This window comes from Hibiscus syriacus, unplaced genomic scaffold (assembly GCF_006381635.1).
Source record: "Hibiscus syriacus cultivar Baekdansim isolate YM2019G1 unplaced genomic scaffold, ASM638163v2 tig00110597_pilon, whole genome shotgun sequence".
NCBI classification, from domain to species: domain Eukaryota; kingdom Viridiplantae; phylum Streptophyta; class Magnoliopsida; order Malvales; family Malvaceae; genus Hibiscus; species Hibiscus syriacus.
In genome coordinates, this window is record NW_024062795.1 from 255,553 (window position 1) to 270,852 (window position 15,300).

At 37.3% G+C, this 15,300-nt stretch overlaps 1 pseudogene; it reads left to right on the top strand.

Annotated features, from left to right (window-relative positions):
• The first annotated feature begins 728 nt into the window (after positions 1–728).
• LOC120134128 lies at positions 729–13,447 on the top strand (annotated as a pseudogene).
• Positions 13,448–15,300: the final 1,853 nt, after the last annotated feature.

The following is a 15,300-nucleotide window of genomic DNA, read 5'->3' on the forward strand; positions in this document are numbered from 1 at the left end:
TATGTTCTTATTATCTCCATAGGATAAAGTTAGATCATTTTAGTTTTATTTTTTTTGTTAGGATTTTGTGTCATTGAAACTGTTGATTGAAGAACTCAAACTGGTGCCCGCATAAGTGTTAATTCAAAAAACATCGAAATCGATAATTATTATGTAACAAGTAACTTTACAATGTAACGGGTAAAAATATACTGGTTAATTAGCAAATAAGTTTACATTATATATCAACACTCTTTAAATATTTGTCGATACTTTTTTTAAAAAATGAAAGCACAACGAGGTGCACACATAAAGTGTTGATACATTTAAAATTGTATCAATCCCAAAAACATCAAAACTGATAATTATAATGTAATAGGTAAATTTGTAATGTTATCGGTTTAAATATACATGTTTAGTTAGAAAATATATCAATATAAGTACTACCTATTATATTATATAAGCGTTACCTAATATATTATTGTACTTGATAATATTTCTGATTAAATGATATAATATAATCGATTTAAATTTTAACCAATTTTAATAAGTTATTTATTTAACAGATCACGTTATTTTTTAGTCGATTTTTAGTCGCCGCATAGCACAGCAGAAGTTCCCGGGATACCATCCGTTTAATTATTATGTTTCCTTTGGAAGGATACTGTAACTGTCTCGTTTACGCGGGTCTAAATTATCTTTTTCTTCGCCTCGAAGCTAAAAAATTATATATAGTATACAGAAGAAGAAGAAGAAGAAACAACTCCCTCTTAAAAAACACAAAAAAAAATCAGTAGAATATGCAACAAGCAGAACTTCAAGACTTATCAGACGACGCCGATTACGCCGCCTCTCAACAAGTAAGCAAAAAAATTGACACTCAATTTAATTTATTTCCCCCCTTTTTTGGGGCGTGATTCCATCTCATAATTGTTTGATATCGTTATCTGATTTCTTAATTTAATTCCACTTTGCTTTATTTATTTATTTTTTCTGCACTTTGTTTTTTGTTATACTGTAGGGATCGGCAAGTATGATGCGTTGCGACAGTGGGAAATTAAGTTCATCGAGTGAAACGGAGGGAGCTGAAATCGTATACTTGAAGGATAATGTTGCAATCCACTCTACTCAGTTTACCTCTGACAGGATTAGTGGAAGATTTAAGTTAATTAAGCAAGGATCTTCTCTTTTCATGGTGATTAGTTTATTCCTAAGCACTCCTTTGTGCTTAAGTTTATATATATATATCGACAGATAAATGGTTTTGGTAATTATTTATATCATTAAATAGCATGCTATTGATTGTTTGATCATTCTATTCGCCTTGCTTTATTTAGGCCAATTATTTGCACCATTTCATGTAGCAAATAGTTACCTGATGAGTTCATACTGTGCCCCTATAAGTTCATGGATAGGATAAATGTCAAGAGAGCAAATAGGATGGAAATAATTTTTCTATATTTTATCTATTGTAGGAGTTATATGTTTGTTTGTTGTATTTGATTGTAGACATGGATTCCATACAAAGGGCAAAGTACGAATGCAAAGCTGTTGGAGAAAGGTTTTCAGCTCTGGACTTCTGATTTTAATATCAATTTTATATAGATTATATGTATGCTGGAACTGTTGTTGCATGGTTTTGTGATGCAGATAGAAATCTTTATACAATTTGGGCAGTGCCGTTTGCTGATGTGAGGTCTATTAAAAGACACACTCCGGCTATTGGGTGGCAGTACATTATTTTTTTGGGATAGGAATTGAAGGCCTCATTAAAAACCTCCTTCTTGATTAAGAGAGCTTGTAGAAAAGCTCCTTAATCAACGGAAGGAGGAAAAGAGTGCCTTAAGATTTCATAACCAAAGGAAACATAAGATACAACCAGAAAAGCCTCCCCCAACATAAACAAACAACCCAAAACAGCCAGAAGAACCCTAAACAGCAACACTAACACAGCAAAATTCAACTAAGCTAAACCGACAGTCGCAAAAATGACTGACTAGAATTAACACCTTAACTACCTGAAAACCAGCACAAAAACAAAACAATTACAGCAGAAGCCGAATCACAGCTGACTCGAACCATAAAATCCAAAATCAAAAACAAAAAGCCCTGAACTTCCACTCAACGAGTACAAGACTCTTCTTCCGCATTACTGCCTCTTCTAGCTCGACATGTCGACAAAGACCATCCAAAACTCCAACTATAGAGCCTTCAAGATCAGAAAAAACTCCCTCTCCATGCACCTTCCTCTGAGACTTCTTGCTTTGACTTTAACGAGGCTTCCTTTGATGAGCAGAGAATTTTTCTTGAAAATTTCGGAGAGAATTAATATAGCCCCATCCACTTTCTCGGAATTCGACAACCTCATCCCCTGACCAGCAGGCAGATCCTCGTGCACAGCTGTCCCACTAACCGAACTAACAATCGGGAACTCCAAGAACCTATTACTATTTAATAAAACCTTGGTCTGCCGAGAACCAACATTCCTAATTGGAGCCAAACGCCTCCCACTAACAGCAAGAGACATGTGCTGCACATCTTTCGAAATTGCACTATCAACTCTAGCATCACACACTTCCAAACCTGAGCCCACATGAACCCCACTAGCTTCCTTCAAAATATTAAAATCCGCACTCCTTTGGCCAACTGAACCGAGCGTAGCTTCCCCATTACTGTTTGTCGGGTTATCACAAAACGGCAACTTATGCCCATGCACATTAGTCCCCACTTGCACCCCCTAGCTACCTCCAAAGAATTAAAAGTGCCGCTCAACTGGCAATCAGACCCATGCGCAGCTGTACCGTAATGGACTGTCGGGGACACAACTTCCACAGCCCTTACCTCATCGGAACATGGACCATTTCCTACATCCTCGGCACTTGAACCACACATACCATCACCAGAATGCGTGCCTTCAAAACACGCTCGAGTTTCTAGCTGAACTTCCTTAATATTAGTGGAATCAAGATTAACTCCAGAAATCGTTCCAGCATCTACCACCAACTCGGAAGGCTTAAACGGCGAGACACCACAAAGCTCCCCCTCCGTGGGCAACGGGGCTGCTACTGACGTTTCCAACACAGACGAATCAATCCAGACGGAATCTGGGCTAAAGCAAGGTTCAAACTCAGAAACAAAAACTGTAAAAGACTGTTCACCAACTTTCAAAACACAGGATTCTTCCAATCGATCTTTGCGGTTCGTAATGATCTGAAAACAGGCCCTATCAAAAGAGCCAGGATTAACGGTTCCTTCGTCAATGGAGATAAGAGCTCCCCATTTTTCTGCTATGTTCCTGAAAGTTGAATGGCACCACACAAACGGAGGGATCCCTCTACACGATAACCATGCTCGTCGACTGCTACACTGAAAGTTTTCCGACCACAGATCCACTTTGACAAAGCATTTATTCAACGCTCCAATCGATTACATTATTGTTGTTCATTCATCTGGTAAGAAACCATGAGCTTTTATTCTGTTTCTCATTGCTTGTGGTATACCAAGCTGAGCAGATGGCTTTTGATGTTGTATGTTCTACTACATCTACATATGATGTTCAGCTGAATTCCATGCAAACTTTCATGGCGCTATAGAGAAAATATATTATAAACATGAACTAATTCAAATATTGTGGAGTTATGTTCTACCAAAATATCTCAGGATTATGCAATGAATATTTGCTACCATTCAATATGATCCATTATTTTAAAGCAATATGTTATACGGTTCCCACCTATGCTCTGTACAGAATTTCATCAAACTACAACAAAGATTGAGAGATTTCGTTTGTGATCAGTGCAATCTTAAAGGTAGATGGTAGAATTATAGTGCCTTTGGTTTCACAAGTTCGAAATTTGTGAATAAACCACAGTAGAGAAGATGATAACCTTTTAAGTGTACTTTTTGGTTGATTTTAAATGATTATGAGCAAACTCTTTGGGGATATGGTGCTTATCATTTCAATTTTTTATTTCCTTCTCTTGTTTGAGTTCCCTCCTAGAGTCGGCTGCCTGATGCGAGTAATCTGAAAAATGGAAGGTTAAATCATTGCACAAGTCCCAACTTTATAACTCAACTAAATCAACCTGGAATCGTGATTGTATGATAAAACTTGTTATAACTTGAAACCCTGAAGCATTTGATAATAGGTATTCAGTGTCTTAAAGAGCTGAAGCTTTGAAAAAACTTGTGTCATATAAATTTCTTTAAAATGGTTTATGTTTAAAAATTATTACTTTACCGCATATTGACTGCTAGTCTTTCGCAAGACATTTCAACATTTAGTTGCACAGATGTGAGTTTATTTTTATCATAATGGTTGCATGGCATCTTTTACATGGTAGTTGAAAAGACTAATGGGGTTAGAAGCTTTTGAGCTTGACTGTGCCATCTTTTTGTTACTTCCTGAATCTTATTTGTTTATGTATGTGTTCACTGAATGTCCTGAAGAGCCACTTGCAAACTGACTAGCTGGAAATGCATCAGATTGCTACTTAATAGTTGAGTTGTTCTACTTACAAGTCTTTGCATTCCTTTTGATGATTAGAGAAGACAATGTAAATGGTTTAATCTTATGGATTTTTTCAAATTTTTAATTTAAGATTTTATATTTACATTTTGTGTCATATTTACCTTGTGGTTATGCTTATCTTTACATTTATGAATAGAAATTGCTTTTCAGGACTTGCATTCCCTCCCCTTTACTTCTATAATGGAGGAGTTCGATAGTTCCTTACTACAGTAAAACAACACGTTTTTCTTGTGAGGTTGGTTTTGTTTTCATTTTTAAGCTTCCTCTGATAGTATCTTGTGCAATCAAGTTTGAGTTCGTCTTCAAGAGTTTGACTGTACTTCCTACAGCATTGTGACCAAGAATAAAATCTTGGGATTGCAATAGTTTTGTTATATAGGTCTTTAGCCCTGATTTATTGCAAAAATGTATTGCTAGATTTCATTGAGGTTCTTTTTTTTATATCTTATTTTCAGGTCAGGAAAATGCAAATGTATTTTTTCTGAATGACTTCCAAAATCCTCTGCAGGTGTGTATAATGCTAATGTACCTGTTTGGTTTGTTTCTGTTGTTAATTCTTTAGCAGCTATGTTCTCCGTAGCATTTGATCAACATGAGATATTGGCAATGCTTTAATAGCTAAAAGCTGGTCTATTTTTGAAATATTAGCTATGCTTTAATTGCTAAATATCTTTACGTTTGTAGAGGTTGGATTTTTTAATAGCTGGTCTAAGTCTAATCGTGCCAGACTGACATTGTTCCGATCTGTTTTTTATTTTCAGTTGGAGAACTAGATTTGTTGAACAAAATGTCCAAATTTATGTTGCTTGGTTTTATTGATCATGCACGGATAAATAGTTGCTATTTTATTCTGAATCTTCTAATTGTTTGTGACGGCAGACTTAGTCCTCATTGGAGCTTCCCAGGGCAGTTTCCATTGCAAGTGTGCCATCAACGCCTATTTTAGCGAGGGAGTCTACTTCACATGAAAATCACGAGAGCACATATAGGAAAGTCAGTTATGGAAGTGCTAGTATTCCTCAATATAATGGAAGGAGGAGGCAAAAGTTTCGTGATTCTGCTCAGGGCATTTCAATTCAAGTTTTGGAGAAGTTTTCTCTTGTAACAAGGTTTGCCCAAGAAACCTCTTCGCAGCTATTCCGGGAGACTCACAGAAACATATTTTTGGTCCTCTTGAGAAGAGAAAATCTAACGAGTCTTCCCTTAATTATAGTCATGAACCATCTAATGATGCCAACAAAGTTTCCGTTTAGAGCCCTGTTGCTCCAGATCCTCTTGAGGTATCTCTCTGTTCCCTCTGTTAAATCCGAATTGATTAAAAGAGGTATTCAAGGTATTGAGGATGATTTATGCCCTCTCTGTAAATTGGCTGAGGAAAATTCCACGCATTTATTCTTTACCTGTTCGGTTGCATGGTCTTTGTGGAACAAATTTTTAAACTTTTGGAGGTTTAGTTTTGTGTTTCCTGCTGATGCTATAACCTTTCTTATCGCTTGGGATGAGCTGAAAGCTAATTCTGCTATTTGGACTTTCATTCCGGTGGCTATCATTTGGACCATTTGGAAGACAAGAAATTTTATTGTCTTTGAAGGGGGAAAGCTTGATCAGATAGAATTATTTTTCTTATCAAGAGTTAGGCTTGCTTCTTGGTTTCTAGCTAAGAATAAGGATGTTTCTATTCATAAGGATTCTTTGATTACTGATCCTTCATTAGCGGATTCCTACTCGCCCTACAGTTTATTGAAGTTTTCTTCAATCCCGTGGGTACCTCCCCCTGCTGGCTTTTTTAAATTGAATGTGGACGCAGCCATTAGCAATGATTGGAAGAAATCGAGTATAGGAGGTATTTGGAGGGATCATTCGGGTACAGTCCTAGGTTTTTTTCAGGAGTCAGCTGGTCCGGGACCTCCGACTTTGCTGGAACTTAAAGCTATTCAAAGGGGTATTTCTTTCTTTGCTTCTGCTCAAGGGGAGGTTAAAGATAGGCTGATTGTTGAGAGTGATAGCAGGGTTGCAGTAAACTGGATCAACAATGTCGACTCATGCCCAGTTGTTTATGCCTTTGTTGTTAGAAATATAGTTGATAATCTTAGAATTTTGGGGGGTTATTAATTGGGTTGCAAGGACAGCTAATATGGACGCTGATGCTTTAGCAAAGGCTGGAATAGGCTAATTTTTATGTTGTTTGCATTCTAAGTTTTGTCTTTGATTCCTGTTAGGGTGGGTTTTGTTGGCTGTTGTAAGGGTTATTTCGAAGAGATCTCTAGGTTGTAATTAGTATTTTCTTTAATGAAAATCTAAGGCACTCTTTTCCTTCTTCCGTTGATTAAGGAGCCGTTTTCAAGCTCCATTAATCAAGAAGGAGGTTTTTAATAAGGCCTTCAAATCTTATCAAAAAAAAAATTCACTAGAAGTGTTTCTGTATGTTACACAAATGTAGAGATTTGTGTTTTTGCCTTAGGATTAGAACTTTAGGTGCTCTTAAGCTCACATTTAGTGCTCATACTTGTTCTTGGAAGTTGTAGAAATGCAAGTACACATCTTTCAATAGATTCTGATGATGTTCATGGGCCCACTGGAACCTGGCAAGTACACATCTTTCTATAGAATTTGATGATATTCACGGGCCAACTGGAATCTGGTATAGTCATCACCTAGGGGTCATGACTCGGCATGGCTAGCAGGGGAAAAAGCTCATGTTAATGTTGAATTGAATCCTATTTCAAACTTTCAATCTTGATGACCAAAATCAACTACTTACTACACATTATGCTATGATTAGTTTTCTGGATATTGAGAAATGATCTCCTTCTTGCCAATATGAATAAATGCCTTAAGTTGTCCCATTTGAAGTGATGAGTCTGGTTAATATTTCTTGAGGTGGCAGATAGCTATTGAGAAGTTATTGATGGTCTAAATGTCTCATTTGTTTTCACATTATTTGGATATCTCAAGTATTGTTGTTAGTTTAAGCATTGCTACTTGCCTTATTTTAGCTGGAAGGTTTTGAACTCTATACCAGGCAACCTGATGCCAACCTCTATCCTTGTTGTACAGAAAGAGCCATATAGGAAACACATTCATGATGATGAAGCTGCCACCAATGTGGGAAATTTTGAGCTAATCAGTTATAAGGAGGTATAAAAGAGCCTTTGTTCTATTGTAGTTTCGGATTGTTCCCTTTTCATTCACATTTCTACCCAACTGTGATACTGACTTGGATATAGATAGATTGTGACATTTTCTTAGTGTGCATAAATCAATACTTCTTAGTGTTTGATTCATGAAGTTCAAATAGTTAATGGGGAGATTGGTTTGTGCAGCATTAAAAATGATGAAGATGTTGCAACGTTGATGCTTCCATAAATAAATTTTTGTAATGGTAGATATACAAAAACTTTTAACATTTTCTCGGATAATGGATCAACTTTAGCCCGGAAAAACTTTTGTGATATTCCCACTAGTTGAGAAAATCGGTTTCCGTATGGATCTAGCAGATGGATAAACCCATGTAGTCTATTTAGTTCATTCTCATTAGTCATTATCTTGTGATTTGAGTGGCGCTGGACCGCTGGTAATGAGCTTTTCGCATTGATGTGACGAGACTTTGAGAAGCTGTTGCTACTTTGATTGTATTTATATTTATTGGAGTCTTTTTCCTTAACCTATTGTGGACGAAACTGGACATTCTTAGAAGGGATAAAGCAAGATTTACTCCCTGACAACTTTTCCCAACTTGGTTTCTGATTTTTTGTCCAAATTAGTTCCTAAACTTGGCAACTTTTTCCAACTTGGTCCTTATATTTTTTTGCTCCACATTAGGCCTCGAACTTGGCATCTTTTCTGGTCCTCGAACTTGGATTTTTCTAATGACTAAAATGTGTGACAAAATTCAAGTTCAGGGATCAAATTGGAAAATGTTATCTAGTTCCAGGACTAATGTGGACCAAAGGGACCATGTTGGATAAGTTGCAAAGTTCAGGGATGGTAGTGGACCAAAAACAAATTTCAGGGACCAAATTGGGAAAAGTTGACAAGCTCAGGGACTAAATGTTTCTTTTTCCCTTCTTAGAAGTTTATATGGCTGCAAAGAAAATTCGAAATTGATTTATTACATCTATGAATTAATTAAGAAGTGATTGTACTTTTTATCAAATTGGACCACTGAAAATAGATTTTATTTTGCTGTCTTATTCATTTGCATGCAACCCTTCTGTAAGTAGTAGTAATGGATGGTACAAAAAAGTAATGTATTGTATTGCTAGTTGGCCCGTCTTATGTTAAACATGCACTTATAGTGTTGGAGAGGCCCAGTAACTAGTGTGCTTAAATATTAAATTCCTTAACTTGTGTATTGTTTCATATTTGGGAACATGCCTTGCATCTGAAGCTAATATATTTTCATCTCCATTTTCTGGCAGTTTGAAAAACTCTCACTAGTGTGGGGAAAACCCGACAACCACCATTGGGTTGGAAGAGGTAAGGAACCAAATGCAAACTTTGTTATATGGAGTTTTATCTAATTTGCTTATATTTTCACCCATTTCTGATCACATAATCCTTGTTTCTGTGGGTTATGTGTCTGTCATTCGTCTCTTACTATATGTAACAAAATAGATTAGTAACATTTTTTTAAATTTCTACATTAATCCTTCCTGAAACCCAATCTTTGAACTTGCTACATGTTTTTCATCTTTATTCCATTGAATACCAATTCTTTATGTGAATGGTATTATTTGCCTTTATGAAATCTAATTATATTTTTCAGTGGCCTTCTTGGATTCAGAAGGGCGAGTGGTGGATTCAAAGCTTTAAGAAAAAGAATATTTTACGGAGGAGTGAGCATGAATACGGAAAGAGGTTTGTATTATAATCTTAGTGGAATTCTTTGATTGAAAATGCATCTTAATATGAAAGAACTTGGTTGTGATTTTTAGGTCTGGGCAATATTTGGGATATTCATACGAATCAACATATGCAGAGAGAGGAACAATCAAAGGTCTGTCAAAAAGACAGAATATGAGAACCATAAAAAGCCAGTGGCAGGTTTGTATTCTTCAACTTTTCTTTCACAAACCTGTGTGGTAATTGGTAAGTATGTGCCCCTCTAATAGAGAGCCAACCAGGAAGTTTTATTTATTAAGATAAGCCCATTATCTTTTAACTGCTTCTAAACTTATTGGGAGCTCTAAGAAAACCGATGACATGAAATGAATCCATCCTAGAAAATCTGCAGCCGACTCTTTTTGTCAATTATTTATCTTAATTAGTATTGGCACTATTAAACATGGAGGCTACCAGATGCTTGTAAATCAATAACATACTTAGCTGTCATTCATGCATTGCGAGTTGGGTAAATAATTTCCGAGAGCTCCTGTAACCATTTTCATACTGCTCTTTTAAGAAAAGTACTTATTTTCATCCCCGCAAAACTTAGTTGTCAATATATAAAGCCTGGTACATTCTGGTGAATGTTTTTGGCAGAGTATCTCTCCCAGACAGGCAAAAAGGTTTACGAAGTTCAGAGAGAGGAAAGGCCTTATAGAGAAAGATGTGGTATGAATGTAACCATCAAATGTTTGAGTTTGTAGTTTCATACATTATTTTATTCTTGGAAAGTTCACTAGCGCCATCCTGAGTTCAATGTAACCTGAGTTTTGTTCTTTTTAAGGTAAGGACGGACAGGTCACTCTTTTATGATGGGGATGACAATGCAAATGTGCGTCTTTTACATGATGTTCTGTTGACCTACTCTTTCTAAATTTGATCTTGGTTACTGTCAGGTAATAAGTTCTAGAATGCTTTGATTTCCATCTTATTTTACAGGATCATGAAGTACAATTTTGCTGGTTGTTTTATTATTTTTTTGATAGAAGTTGGAAGTCTCATTAAAAACTCCCTTCGTATTCGTTCACATACTAGTATGTAACGAACATTAGAAGGAAGAAAAGAGTACCTCAAAGTTTATAATAATAATACCCAATACAAAAGATAACACCGGATTATCCTCCTATGGTGATATACACCATTACAACAAACACCTTAACCTCATATAACTTCTTCCAAAATCACAGTTGAATCACCTATTTCTAATTACACCTCCATCAATAGGATTAAAACAGCGCAAAGAGAACATAATAAAAAGAGAAGCAACACCTACAACCATATAAACTAAATCAAACCACAATTGGAGAGACGAGATCTATTGGGATTCGTCTTCTTCAGGAGCCCAAGAGTTTGGCTTGAATGAAGGCTCTATCTCATGCACCATGATCTTGAAGGAGTTGTCACCAACCTTCAATTCCAACGTCGCATCAATTCTCGCTCCAGCCTTTGCGAGGACTTGAATTTTTGCCCGATCAAGGATAATGGTGACTGACAGCTTTCATCGATTGCTGCAACTGACCCCAACTATCAGCAATGTTCTTGAAAGTATCCCAATTCCATGCGTGAAACGGAACACCCTTGACTAACCATACTCGGCGACACTCCAAAACCAAACTCTCTAACCAAGCTTCTACTATGGAGAACCACTCTGCGAGAGTCTCTGATTTATCGTTCTTCACACTTCTCAATGAAGCAGAGTCTTCGAAAATCATTAATACCGCATTTCCAGCAGCTCTCATTAAGGAGAAGCCAGTGAGGCCCTTCGCATGCATTTGTCTAGCGAGATGACCGATTTTGATAAAGTCTTTGCACCACCCCACTAGACAATTGCTCAACACCTGAAGTTTTTCTTCATCTATAACGCCTTCAACTTTATAATGATTCTTACTCGAATCATCTTCTATCTCGGACTTGCGTAGAACCCCTGTCGAAGACTTTCTCCAATAGGAATGACGAGGTTTGAATTTAGCCAAAAAAACACCAATTTTGCTACCGTCAATGTAAGAGCCATTCATTTTTGAGGTCGCTCTCCTTGCTTCTTCGATAGAAGCGAAGCGAATGAAACCAAAGCGAACTCCTTTTGAATTTCTTTTATTTGGAATAAAAGCATCAAGTACCTGACAGTGGGAGTAAAATAAAGATCCAAACCTCTTCCAATGGATCTTTTTTGGTAAATTTTCAACAAATAACGTATAGCATCCATACTTGTCATTACTGAACCCTTTGTGATGGACTCCTTGGTTCCCTCGAGGACACCATCTACTGCAGATTTTCTATTGCAACACCCATTTTTACCAGACACATGAAAACTAGGAGATGCTACAGAAGCTGAATTTGGCATTGACAGTAATGGAGGAACAGGATCACATCCATACTTGTCTAAACCATCAGAAGCTATAACTAATCCACTTTTAACAACAAGATTCTTCCTTGCCATTTCAATGTGCAGAAAAGACTTCAACTTAGCATCAAAAACCATTTTTTGAAGGGCATCCTTGGCAGCAACTGCAAATTCTGCATTTGAGAATAAAGCGAAACCCTTAGGCTTTTCTCCCTTGTAGCTCACTTGCGAAGCTTCGAAACCTGGAAGCCATCTCAATAGATTCTGCAGCTCTCTCTATTTGACATCTTCAGGCAGACCCATAATGAAGATCGTTCGAACCACGTCATGATGAGGAGGGTGAGATGACGGAGAAGGTGCAGCTGCAGAGGGCGGAAGAGCTTGGACCGAAGGACTCTGCTGGAGAAAGTTCAGCACCCGGCATGAGAATATAAACTGTTTTTGCTGCACCTTCTGGAAAATCTCTTAGGCAACTGGAATTTCGAATGTTTCAATTCTTGAATGGGACAGTCCTTGAACTTCCGGAAAAACTTAGGTCTGAGGAAAGATGAAACTACGTAGTTGTCTTTCAACCAAACCCTCAGAAATGGATTAGATCGGGAGAACAACTTGACAGACCCATGACTTGTTCTGTTTTGACAAAACGATCGAAGACTGATTCACAGAGATTGCAACGGGTCTGGACGTTCGTATAGAAGGGATTTATTCACGTGTACGGCGAGCCCAGTGGTAAACCGGAGAACTGGCGACGGACGGCGGCGAAAATCGGTGAAAACCGGCGTTTAGATCTACGCCGATAGACTGACTTTCTCTAAAAACTAACCTCGAAATGGAATCAGAGTGAGGAAACGAACATCCTGAGGCAAAACGGCGGCGAACGGATGACGGAGTGTGGCGGCAGGCGGCAGACGGCGGTCGACGGTCGACGGACGGCGGACGGTGATGATTAACGTTGGCAAACGGCGATGGTAAAGATGAAATGATGGATGAAAACAAACACTTTGAGTGTGCATGTATGTTTTTTTTATGAATACAATAACAAGTATTTTAAATTAGATAAGCATGTTCTTGGCCTAAAAACAATGGGTATGCATGGGAGTATATTGAAATGTGGAATTAATCTAACCCAAATGCTGATGTACTTGGTCATCCTGTGGCCATATCGTAAAAAAAATCTCTTAATTTCTTTTTCTTACATGCACGACATGTTTTAATTGCAAGTATTCTTTGGGGCTTTTCTCCTTTGACATTCTCTCCTTTTTCGTAAATTTTGCTCTGTCAAAGGGATGGGGCTTTTCATATGGCTTAAATGCACATCTTTTTCCGATGATTTTAAAAACATAAGGGACAATAATTGTATATACATTTTAATGGAGATTAGTGGTTCGGGCTAGTGAACAGATGGGGATTACAGCATATTAATGTTCTCAATGCATAAATGAGTTTTCATATCCATTGTATCATGTGACATATATATGGTTTTGTTCTTCGTCCCTTTTTCTATCTCCTTACAGGGTATGAACGATTTGCTATCCCTAATTTTGTTTGTAATGGAGGATGAGTCGGAATCCTTTTGGTGTTTTGTGGCATTGATGGAACGCCTTGGTCCCAATTTTAACCGTGACCAAAAACTTTTTGCTTTATCTAAGGTCTCTCTTTCTCTCTTTAAAATAGATTGGTTGGTTAGGTTTTAGTTAAAATGGCTAAAACATTTTTTATGGATAAAAACTGGAATCATTAAGGTAATCTCACTTTTACAAAGCTTCCCATCCCCCCTCCTCCCTCTTTTTTATTTGGGGTAGAGTTATTTTTATCAACCTCTCTGCAGTGTAAAAAGGCAACAGTGTTTTTTTTCAGAACTTTGGAAGTCAACTTCACCTTAAATAGGAATATATATATTTTTAAGTGTTTAAAATAAACATCTAAACCGTGTAAATGAATACTTCGTGAACAGTGTTTGTCTCTGCTTTTGAACTTAACCTCTACTTTTTGCAGCTGGTGGAGTTGTTAGACAACCCATTGCATAACTATTTCAAGCAGAACGACTGCCTGAATTATTTCTTCTGTTTCCGCTGGATACTGATACAGTTTAAAAGGTCAGACTCCCAGATTTTTTTTATAAGAAGAGGAGGCCTCGTTAAAAACTCCCTTCATCAGCGGAAGGAGGAAAAGAGTACCTCAAATTTCATTAGTAAAAGATTAATACATAGTATTTGAATACAGCCAGGATCACCCCCCTTACAACGAGAAAACCCGAAAACCAAAAAGAAGAACTACCCTAACAGAAGCTCTTAATCTTAGCCAATGCCATACTTTGCTAAACCGTCTTGCCTCAACATTTGCTGTCCTAGCTACCCAACGAATTAAACCCTCCAAAACTCTTAACCTATCAACAATATCCTTAACAATTGTCACACACAATTATATATAAATCAGACTCCCTGATTTAATAGTCCATTCTTCCCTTCCATGCCTGGCATTCATTTCGGATAGTCCTTGAATTATATATAATGCACTTATGTTGCTGCTGGTGCATTCTTATTTTAAGTGAAATATGTTGCAGTACTTCATGAGAAGTAGAATAATCTATGGTATAACTCTTACAATGTGCTCTGATATGAAAATGGGAGGGTGAAGATGTAGAATTTGTGGGGAGGGTGTAAAAGGAAAGGTAAATGCTAAATGGGTCTTTTCTTTCCCGAGCTTGCCGATTTTATAGTTCACTCATTTTGGGAGGACTTGGGGAGAGGAGAATGATTTGATAATAGATATTAACAAAAAAAATCACATTGCAGATGAAAGCTACCCTTTTATGCTACGCCGTGTTTTATCTCTGTTTTGAACCAAACCATTGATCTCATTTAACGTATAATTTTCTCCATTTGCGAGTACCTCCCTCTTCATCTTTCAGAATCTGACATGCAATTTATTTGCGTCGGAACCTGGTTGGGAGGGAAAGAGGCGTAGCCCACAAAGTCACTCGGTTTTAGTTGCATCCCATGATTTTGAGTTTGCAAAATTGTTTTTTCCCTTTAAAGTACATCTTGGGTTTGCTTATGCATGCACTATTTAATGTGAAGATCAATTACTGTGTTTTTATTTGTGATGTGGTCTCTAAATATTTATCGGGGAACTCGAGTACGAGAAAACAATGCGACTGTGGGAAGTATTGTGGACACATTATTTGTCGGAGCACTTCCATCTGTACGTGTGCATAGCTATTTTGAAACGCTATCATGGCAAGATAATAGGGGAGCAAATGGATTTCGACACTCTTTTGAAGTTCATAAATGAACTGAGTGGTCGGACTGACCTTGATGCAACCTTGAGGGATGCAGAGGCTTTATGCGTATGTGCCGGTGAGAATGGAGCTGCTTGTATACCCCCCCGGAATTCCACCTTCATTGCCTGATGACAATGGTTTACTATATTCTCAACATGATGAAATATTGTAAATAATACATGCATGCATGCATGCATACATGTAAGAAGATATGAATTCGCTATTATTTTTGTATTGAAACCACCTCCCTACTGCTCTCTTAAGTTGGTCTTTTCCCTT